The following is an 11,580-nucleotide window of genomic DNA, read 5'->3' as shown; positions in this document are numbered from 1 at the left end:
CTATGAAAAAAGTCATAGCAGAAACCAATGCTAAATAAAGGTTAGATTATTTGGTTTGTTCTCCTGTGTAAACAGCAATTGTGTTTTCTTCTTTGTGATTTATTAATGAGGGAATTGACAGAAATGTCTATATTTATATTCTGTGAAAAATTTCATTAGAAAGGGTTCTTGAGACTTTTTCTTCACCTGAATAAGCCTGCTGCTTGGCAGAAGGACTGTCCCATGGTGGTAGAATGTCTCTGCCTCACTTATGAAACTCTATACAGCTTTTTATCCATGGGAACATGTATATCCAAAAAGGTACACGGTGCAGAGTCAAGCAGAACAACTCCTGAAGTCACTAACTGAAGGGTTAATCCAGCCAAAGTGGTCAGCAAATTTTAGAGATATAAGCTCTGCACTTGCTAGAAGAGGACATTAAAAATTGCTTTATCTCTGTTCTTTGCCATCTGATAAATGCAAATTTTTACAATGGACCATGTCCTCCACTTGATTCCTGCAGGAGCAACTGCAGCTCTTCCAGACCTAAACTGGGTTATAAAGAATATCCACTTCAGGGGTTAGCAGGTAAAAATAGAAAGGAATTTACTTCATATTCTGAAACCACAGAGACAGGCCTGAAAAAAATAAAGCCAAAATTTAGGTGCTGAACCGTTTAGGGCTCCTGTTAGTTGTTTTTTACCTATTACATCTTCCAGCCCAGCAGCATGTGAAGCTGTAAGACTTAAGAGTCCCTCACCTCCCACTATGTGTGTTAAATGGTATGATACTTACTCCAGCTGTCATGTCACCTTCCTTTTGGTCTATTGAACTGAACAGTCTGGAGCTCAGATGGTCTGTCACCACTCCAAATGTCTGCAAAATAAAGCCTCTTGGACAAAGGTGCTAGAAAATAATAAAGCAAACAAGAAGCATGGGGGGTTGAAGGAAAACACTTGCAGGAACAGAGTAGGGCTAAAGGAAGGCTTAAGGTGTAAGGGGGGAGGAGTAAGTGTCATTTCAGCTTCAGCAGGCTGAATGTTGTTGATGAGTACCAGAGAGCCAGACAGTTTTCACAACAGGCTTTTGCCTTTTCCTGTCTATTTGTATGCAGCACATCACACGTTCAAGCTGGTGGAGAAAGTGACCTTACACAAGGGAAAGCGAGAGTGAGCCCAACTGCTGTGCTGCTCCAAGGCAGCCAATCCACAGCCGATGCCTTGTTGCTAAATTAAGCAACAGGCCAGGGTCTGAAGCAGACATGGACTCAGGGCTTCATAAATCAAATTTCCCTGCAGCAACAGAAGCTTACAGGGAAAAAGCAAACAGTGCTCTTGCAAACTCATTCATGCATTTCCAGCCTGGGCTGCCTTTTTTTTTTTTTTTTGGCCATTTCTGAATAGTTCACAGCTATTAGTAAATAAATGTTGCAACAGATTTTTTACTACACGATAATAGACCACTTATACTATTACTGAAATATTTACTGAAACAAAATAGTATTATGTGTGCAAAACCCAAATCTCTTCTGCAGGAAAACTGAAAGAGAAGCAGTTTAAATATTGGATCATAATTATCCTTAATTGCAAAAGCTTTGAACTAAAAAAGAATTGAACCCTTCTACTTGCTGGGCTTGATTTAGCACTTCATTAGTCAGATTTTGCACCAGTTACAGAGCTGCTTTGGAATTCAGCTGGAGTAGCACAGCAGTGAATAATAGGCATGCTTTACAGATGTACTGCTTGTGGAATTGGAGATTTTAGGGCTTCTAAGGTTAATGTCTAGAGGGCTGCCAACCAGGCATCACCTGAAGTTCCTCTCAAGGGAAGAATGGGAAAGCTTTACTTTTGTGGGTAAAATTTGAATGGTATGTTCAGCTTACCAAGCTGTCCTACAGGGATGCCTGACCCACTTGAAGTTCATAGCTGGAAAAGCTTTGGTGAATTCTGTACAGACACTTCCAGACTTCCAGTGGCAGTCCAATGAAAAGTAGGCAGGGTCCTGGATCCATCTGCCTGATTTCAGCAGGAAACTTTCTCACTTTTCCTGTTCAGCTGTTCTGTGTCATATTATGGCATCACTTATGCAGCAACAGAGAATGAGGTTTCATTGGTAAAGCCATGTGCAAATATGGAATGAGGGATGTTGAACACCAAATGAGTTTACAGTATCTATCTCAAGTTATTTAGTGGTATGGGACCACTCAGCCTGCTCAGGACAAACTGTGTTTCTATGCCCACAGCTTTTCATAAGTTCCCTGCTTCATTAGTCACCACTATGTGGTGAGATCCATTAAAGCATTTTTTTAATCTTTCAAACTTTGAAAAAGCCACTTGTCCTTTTGCATTAAACCTTGGGCTATGATGGCTCATTTTAAAAGGGGCAGGTTTTTATCTATAGAAACTGAAGGGCCCACTTCTTGTTTCTGAGGCAGAATTAAGAAACAATTGCTCTTCATACCAGCATTGTAAAGAGAAGTGGTAAAGGAATGCTGGGACCTTACCCACAGCTTAAGTAGAGTTCCACAACAACTTAGGCCAAATCTGGAGGTTTCACTTCTCTTCCTACCTTTCCCTTGAGGTGCCCGGAGGTCTCTGTACACTTGTGGTAAGATGGTTTGGAGAGCTGGTGTAGATAAAAGTAATGATTTGGAGAGTGATATTTTTGCCTTCATTAGCCTTCTAGCTCACCATGGAGGCAAGGAAGTCTTTATGCTGGTCTGAGGAGAGGCAGGAGGGTGCAGCTGTGAGGAGAATGCAGGCAGGCCACTGAAAACTGCCCTGAAACTACATTCCCCCACATCCTTCTGGCAGTCCTCAAGCAAACACTGTGTCTGTGGCCCCTCTGCTGCAGAATGAAGCCAAATGTCACGGAGCAAGCTCCGTCAAATTTTGTAAAATTTGTATTCTCCACAATGAGGTGATTTGGCACGGACTTGGAGCATCCTACCTGCCTGCCAGCCAGCCAAGCACAGGAATTTCTCAGCAGAGTGCTAGATGGCCCTGTGAAGTGATGAAATACATGAAGACACAATGCTCAGGTCTAGCAGCTTACATCATCCCCCTCCAGGAACCTGAACTTTGATCAACATGAGTTCTCCAGAATTAAAACTTTGTCCAGCTGCCTGCCCTGTATTGTATGAGCCCTCTGGGCTGCATGAGGATCAGAAAATCTATATAAGGGAAGAAAACCATCTCAGGTGGCTGCATTCTTGCCCCTGTTGAATCCCCCTCTGCACCTTTATTTTATGTGTCCAAAATGGCTGTCCTTGCTCCTGTATCATGCAGCCAGGGAAGAGTCCTGGAGGAGAAAGAGCTATGTCTGAGTCCAGTGGCTATAGATAGCAAACACATTGTTATCCTCTCTGGAAAGACAATTAAAATGACTCAGTAAACAGCACATGCAGCACAAGAGAAAAATCCACACTGCTGACTTACACAGAAAAGCAGCATGCAACTGTACAAACACACCGCATCTCTTCTGTGTGTGAGACACTTGAAATTAAGTCATTTGTGTCCATTCCCTACACAATTTTCTTCAACTTTTGAGAAGCTAAAGCTGGCATACCAGTGCTCAGCACATGGGAGAGGCTACGCTGTGTTTTCCAGAAGATTAAACATTTGAATAACATTGGGCCTTTAATGTTGTTGTGAGACATTTCCAATGGTTGAGGTTTTTTTCAGAAGCTGGGGTGCTGATGTTTTTTATTAGCAACTCAGTTCTGCTCTTTCCGGAATATTACAAAACTCCCAGTGAGTTTCAGAAAAGGAGCTGACTTTCCCTTATCTCTCCCCAGCATGGGGTGCATCTTGCACCTTCATTTCCCTTGGATACTCTCCCTTTACACAATGCTAGCCAGTGCCAAGCCATTAAAAAAATCTCCAAAATAATTTGAACAACAACTTTGGCCAGTGTTGAGAGCCTTTTCATCTCAGATGAGTCCTGATAAACACTGGCCCCTTACTGGAGGCCATGAAGTAGCATGGGGCAAACAGGCAGGCACAGAGTGTGCAAATTCTCCTGTGCCCTGATGCCAGAAAAACTTACATCTGTGACAAGGAGGGAACTGTCCCTGGAGGTGGCATGGTTAATCCCTGCAGTTCTGAAATACAGCTGAACACAGGAGGGAATATTGCTTTCATTTCTCTAGCCTCTTCTCATCAATCTTGGTAAATAAATAGGTTTTTCTCTTCAGTTCACCTTTAACTTATAAAAATGAGAGTAAAAAGAATCTGTTTCTGACTGTGCTGACTCCCTTCCTAGCAATGCCACTGAGATCAGAGGAGCACTGCCAACCATTAAGCTAGAGTGAGAGCACAATGGGATCCAGCTTTGATTACAGTTTTTAATAAAAAGTCTAAACTCTTTGATGGATTCTTTAATGCTTTTGGGATATTATTTTTTCTTCTATTCCCCACCTCTATTTCAAGAGAGTAATTCAGTGCATTGGTGATGTCCAATTTATTCTTCTAGATGTGAGTAATATCCTCTGTTAGCAGTATAAATTGTACCCGTTGCCCTTGGCAGAATTCTCAACAATTCTCCTTCTGCCTATTAAAGTGGTTTCTTAAATAGACACACTTCATTAATATACACTTTTTAGAAGACCAATTGAATTTTTCCAATATATCCCTCAGCAGCCATTGAATTATTTAGCTGCTGGTGGATGTGTGCAAGCTCACAGGCAGTGATGCTGAAGAGTCACCAGTGGCTAAGGGAAAGTACAGGACGTGCTCTGCTTATGTGCTGGCTGAGATGCTTCTGAAGGCCACACTCCTGAGAAAACATAGGAAGTTCTTGACAGCATCACCTTGTTGTGACTGTGATGCTTCTTTCTTTGGGTCAAAAGACTTGCCAAAATCATCTGATGAGAATACACCGGGACAGCGAAAGGCAAACCTAAGCCAAGAAAGGAAGGAACAGCAGTGGGTTCTTTGCTCAAAACCTGGCATGGTGTCATAGGGAGAAGGAGATAATCTGCAAAAGGTGTAGATTAAACTGTGACCTTTGATAGAAACCTTGGCAGCCCAAGACTTCCTTGGAAATATTCTGCAGCGATGATAAATTCAGTGTTCACACACAGGTAAATGACATAACTAAAAGTAATGCAGAGAATTGGTACAGGAGGAGAAAAGGGAACCAGTAAAGGGAACTGGTAACAAAAACTCCAGAACTCAAGACAGGCACAAATTTCAAAGATAAGCAAGATAATCACTATTCCTATGTTAAAACTAGCAGAGACAAATGCATGTGTGAGACTGACAGGAATAAATTAAGAAGTTCATGGCATAGGTTTATCACTAGCAGAAAAGAGAAACTTTAACATCTGCACAAGGGCTCTTAGATGATCCTACAAATGTTTTCAAGGAATCAAAAAACAGACTTGCAACTCTTTCTGGTGTAAGTAAAACAGGAATTTACTTCTCTGTTTTGTTTTGGTCTTTTTTTTTCATTTCCTCCTCTGCCTATTGCACTCCCTTACTACAGATTACTGTATGTAGAATGAAGTCAAAACAGAGAAAGGTTTCCTTGAGTGCATGAGGATCCAAGGATTTTTATTAAAATCACAAGAAAGATGGCTTTAAGCATCACATACATTGCCCTCTCAAGCCTAGGGATGGCAATCCCTGCCAGGAAGGATGGATCACAGGAAGAAGCAGCTTTCAATCACTCAGCAAGCATTTCCAGGCTTCATTTAGAAAATCTCCCAGTGGCCTGCCATTTATTCTAGTGCAAAGGATTCAGCTTGGTCAAAAAAAAAAAAGATGGGCTGAGTCAGGTGAACATAATCTGAAGTGAGTTTTCTTCATTTTTGACTAGCTGATACTGCTCTTCAGCTAAGATAAACTAATTTTTCCCTTTTTAATATAAAGTATGAATTCTTTATAGGAATATGCACAAGAGACAACTGTTGAAGTGTACAGGAAGATAATCCTACGGCCATCAGTATCAACAGCAAATTCATTTGCTTTAGTGGAAATGATAAAAAGAAGACATAGTAATTCTGTCTTCATTAATTACCAAAGTTTTTGTTTATTTTTGTCTGTGGTGAAGTTTGATGCTGTCCTGAGCTTTAAAGGAGCTACATGGGGGCAGAGTTTCTTCCAAAGGACCTGCCAAGGATGAGGTTCTATTACAAGCTGTGTTATCAACATGGCTACACACTATCTGTAACAAGCTGCTGCCTTTGTGACCACTAGGATAAGCCAGACCAGTCACAGACCAGTCACAACCAAATTTCCTATGCTGAAGAGAGTTCTCAGGCTGCTATACCAATGAGCAAAGTGACCCTTTCCAGCAGAGCAGAAACATGTGAAGTAATCACACACTTTTAGAAAACTGGGGACATCACTGAAAAAAACCCCAAATCTCTGTGGTCACTTCTGAAAGAGGATGTTGGTTTCTCCTGGAAGCAGGCTACTTCTGCATATGCATTCAGGTTAAATTCAAGCAATATTACCGAGGTACTCCTGCAGAGAGTCCAGCTGTAACATTAACAGAATCAAATCACATCCACCACATACAAATCAATTTTTCAATTACACTGAAGATATTAGCAAAGAATTCACTGCCTTAAGATATTCTGATTTGAATAGTAAGCCATAATCTAGTAAATTTTAACGGCCACAAGCCTCTCATACATCACAAAGTTCTGGAGAGTGTATTTGTATGGTAGCTTGTATGGTAGTTATATCAAAGTCAAGTGAAAAATAGCAGAGTCTTATCCATCCTTTGCAATCTGGCAGCTAATGTACTATAGATTCATGGAGATTAGTTTGACTTACATCTCCCAGACACATAAGGTTGTCTCACAGCTAAGCTTTCCTACATGAGTCCCTTAACTTCAGGAATGTTTCCCAGAGAGCAACACAGTAAATCTTTTAGTTGGGGAATGGATAGGTGATAAGAATGTCAAGTCAAATTTATGCTTTTCTTCCCCTGGAAAAAGGAAAAGTGATTTATACTTAACAAAGAGCTGATCTAAAACAACCCCCTAAAAATTTAAAATGTTTGTTATTCCATTGACATAGAAACATGATATTTGTTGGAAGTAAGAAACATGCCCTCTCTGAATGTGACATAAAGGTAACGCACAGAGTTAATTAATTTACAATTGTTTTTGATAACTGAGGAATTTTTCTGACTGGACTTCCATGTGTCTTTTCAGGAGCCAGCTTGGCTCATGCCACCATCTTTTTCCCCTCCTCTTTACAGCTCTCAATGCCCAGCAAAAGCAGTTTCACAACCACTTTGTGGCAGGCACCTAATTCATTTCTCTGGGGTTTTGCATCAGCCAGGGGGTTCCTGTATCTGGCAGTGCCATTCTGTGAGTCCCAGGATGCCCACTTAACCCCTAAGCTTTTAGCTTAGGCCCATTGTGACAGCTTTATGGTAGTGAGGATTGCTCTGTCTTACCATACGTCTCAGACAAGCTCCAAGGCTTTCCCTCTCGCTAAAGGCAGATCCTTACCTGCTATAAATTGCCAGAGATTCATTGATTTCAGTTTACTGATAATGATTGCTTCTTACAGTATTGCCAGCTGGCCTGACTCTGATCAAGATGCTGGCTCAGAGCAGTCTGGCAAGAAAAGCAGGTACAGTTTGCTCATTTGAATCCAATGTGGTTACATCTAAGGGAATGAGCACTAAAAAAAGTTGAGAGCTCCAGCTCCTTTGAAGATACAGCATGAGGATGTAGGCAGGGAAAATCTTTTCTTGCATTATGTCTTTCTCTCTGTGTGTTTGTGCATATAACCAGAGATAGCACTGGTCATAGTGGCTGAGAATTTTGCAGTTTTTCATCCATTATATAGAAGCAAGAAACGAAAGAGGATTTTTGTTTGCTTTACACTCTCGCTGCTTTGGCATCCTGTTCAGTGACCACATCCAGGATCTCATGTCAGCCAAATCTGATGATGAGCAGGACACAGGACTAGTCCCAGGCCCCTGGTTTTGCAGTCATCCCATCAGGATGCCACCACAGCAGGGAAAAAATGGCAACTGACCCATAACCATTTATCACAAATAGGAAAAGATGGGAGGGTGAAAGGTGTCATCACATAAAGGCTGAGATCATTCCCAATGGAAGCATGGAGGAATGTGATCTGGTGGACAGTCCTAAGAGTGAGAGTGTCTTTGTGTTTAACAGTGGTGTCAGAAGAGAAGATTGTGTGGCTATTCTAGAGGTAGGAGACTGCAGGAATTAGCAACTGGCTTGGGGAAAGCCACTAGGCTGTCCAGAGCGTTTTGTCAGCCAGGAAACAGCTCTGTGCCACTGGACAAGGGAACACCCTGTCAATATGTATCCCATAATACCAAGCAGCTGCTTCACCAGAGCACAGCAGGACAGATTTTGTCAGGCTTGTTCTGTTTGTGTCTGCAAATGGGTGATTTCCTTTTGCAAAGTCCCACAGCATCAGGCTGCCAACAGAGCAAACAAATCTGTAAAGGATTATATCGACATAAAACCCAAAGAATTCCACGTCCGTAATATTTTGCTTTTCACATTATTATTTCCTGGGAGTTTATTTATTTCTTGGGAGTGACTCAGGATTCACAGGTAAGGAGATCAGCCAACCTTGCACAGGAAGAATGGCGGGGGGGGGGAAAGCTGCTCTGGTGCACTCTGGAGAGTGTGAGATCCTTGTCCTGAGCTGCCTGGCTTCTGTCATGTGTACCCTGTGGGAAGAAATGTCAAAGCTCAGAAGAATCTGTCAGACTCTATGATCCATTAAAAAGGTGCCATTTTGTGTATGATACAGGTTTCAGGCAGTTGCTATTCCCAAATATCAAATCTGCAGGTTATGTAAACTGTTGACTGACGAACATGGCTACCACTCATTTTTCTGTCTCTTCCTGTCTCACACAACACTAGATCAGAAAAAGCAAACCGAGACCAAGTCTTCCCTGTACTCAGGTGTGTCCTACTCCACTGCAAGCTTGGAAAAGAAGGGAAAAAAAAACTCTACAAAGCTGGCAGCCCTGTTTTACAGACAGCTGTCTCCTTTGCTGCAAATAGCTCCCAATTATGTTATTCTTCAGCAATGCTATTTTTGAGCAACTGTAAAGTAGAGAGAACCCAGGTCCTAGGGGTTTGACTAGCACCATGAAGAAGATCTGAGGTTATGCTCAAATGGATAAAAAATCATGTTAGTATCCAGTGCTCCAACCACTGAACCATTTCTCTCTTTCTCATATTTTTGAAAAGAAAAAAAAAATTCATTCCCAAAGTACTTGAGCCAGCCTTGGTCAATACCCAAAAGCACAGTGAGATACTTAGAGTCCTACAGCTCCAGCACTCACATTTCTGTGCCAGTTGGGAATGTTTTGGTGACTAATCTGTAAACTGTACTGAAGCCCATGAGTGCATCTTTAACAAATTTATTCTAAAATATTCAACCTCTCAGATGATCATCTAGGTAATTTGTTTCTACTTCACAGGTTTTGGGGTTGGGGTTGCTCTTTGGATGGTGGAGGCACAGTGCTGTTGACGGTGTCAGAAAATGCCTTTTAATATCTCTGGCTAAGCACACAGCATTGATCTTAACACTCTTTAGCTAGACAGAGTAGCACTTTATATTCAGCTGAGAAGAAGGGCAAATAACAATAGTAAGGGATTAAATGAAAGACAGAGACAGGCTTGTGTATTCAGCGTATTTTCTAAAATATCATATCTTTCTGCAGTCTGGGGAGTTTTCACCACTATTGTACCTTCACAATGCTTCCTGAGACTAATATAATAAAATTTACACGTGCTGGGGATGGTTTTTGTCAGATATATAACAAGAATTAACATTTTTTGCCTTACTGCTACACCATGGACCAAACCCATGAAGTCAATTGGTCAGCTATAGTGTCTAACTTTATTTCACAAAGCCAATAATAAAATACTTTATGTTCTTTTGCCAGTACCTGAAATATGCTTGAAACACTCAACAGAACAGCTACAAAAATAGCCTTTCCCCTGCTATCAAATAGAGAGATCTTGTGGTTCTTACTCCATCCGGCAAGCTGCACTGTAAAGTGCATTTGTATTCATGGCCAGGTGAGAAGATTAATATCAGTTGAGAAAAACCTTGATACTGTTTTCAGAAGAACAGGTTAGAATATCTTCACTAGTAGAAGGTACCTCATTCTATCAATTCTAGGGGGAGAGGACAGAGGGAGTGACTCAGTGTTGGGTTAATGCTTGGCCTTGATGATTTTAAATGCCTTTTTTAACCTAAATGAGTCTATGATTCTAAAAAGAAAAGTCTTGGTGGTTTTTAAGTGAATCACCTTGTAGAGACAAGCTAAACTCACACACCATTAGTTTCTGAGTTTAGAATGCTGCTAATTAATCAAAGTTTATGTCATAAAGCAACGTGACACTAGATGCAGATGGAAAATTTACCTTATTTTTCCATGCTGAGCTCTATTCAAATATCTTATCAGTAGGTGAGATAATATAAAATTATTAGAATTAGTTTCAGCTATTTGTCCCTGGCCTTTTCCCTGGTTAACAGGAGTCTGAAGATTTTTTAGCTCAAAGAAAAGGTCAAGTTCTTCTGAAATTATATTAAGGGATGTTGACTTTAAAGGGATAGTAAAACATTTGTTCATCTGCCATCTGTGACTTATTCCATGATTTTTGCCTTGTCCACTGAGATCAGAAGTCAGCTAGAAACTTCAGTGTCTGTTGTGTTGAGCTCAGAGACAATTTTTTTACATTTCTGTAGCACTGACAGAAAAATGTCTTCTTGCTCTGCAGCTGTGAGAGTGGAATCTTCCCAATCTCCCTGTGGATCACTGAACCTTGATTAGCTCATGATCTAGAGGGAGATTTCAAACTCCAGAGGAAAGACCATCTTTAAATAATGATAATAATCAGACAAAACACACTACTATAATCATGCTTCTACCTCTAATGCCATTCACCAAAAGACAAAATGGACATGTGTTTTAGTACAACTGGAGTGGGAAACAGTGATGGTCTGTGCTGCAGAAAGCCTCTCTCAAAATGCTTTCCTTAGGTTCAGAGGTCATAAAAATGCTGAAATCGTATAGAATGGGCCCAGCACATATCCCAGTGGATCAGCTCAGTCCTGGCTTGAGTGATTCGTGTTCTTGGTGCTAGGAACAGCATTTGGATGATCCCTGCAGCAAGGAAAGACTGTAAAGGCAGCATAACCAAGGCAGAGTGGAAAATCAGCCTAGCAGAAAGAGCTACAAGGACTAAGAGGGAGGGAGAAGCTCTCAGGCAGACCCTGCCCATTGAAGTGACACTAAACCAGTGCAATCCCTGTGGTGAAGCCTGGTCCAGAGCAAACCACGTGGAAGGTGCAGTGTGTCCATTTGGGCACATTTGTGTCCATTTCCATGGGGCTGGCTGAGTCTGCAGATGAGGCTGTCCCATGTGACCAGGTGAGCTGTTTACAACATGCATGAAAGCTCAAACAGAAAGCAAGTAAGACAAACAGAAGACAGGGCCTGACCTACTTTAAACTGAGAAACTGTAAAATCAGTTAGTTTGATCAAATGGAGGTAATTGCTTCAAGCTCTGCTTCTAGCTTCTTAGCTACAGCTAAGCTTTTTCAGGCAAAGATATAATTTCTTTGTATT

This window comes from Passer domesticus, chromosome 4 (assembly GCF_036417665.1).
Source record: "Passer domesticus isolate bPasDom1 chromosome 4, bPasDom1.hap1, whole genome shotgun sequence".
In the NCBI taxonomy this organism is placed as follows: domain Eukaryota; kingdom Metazoa; phylum Chordata; class Aves; order Passeriformes; family Passeridae; genus Passer; species Passer domesticus.
Note: the sequence above shows the minus strand (reverse complement) of the source record.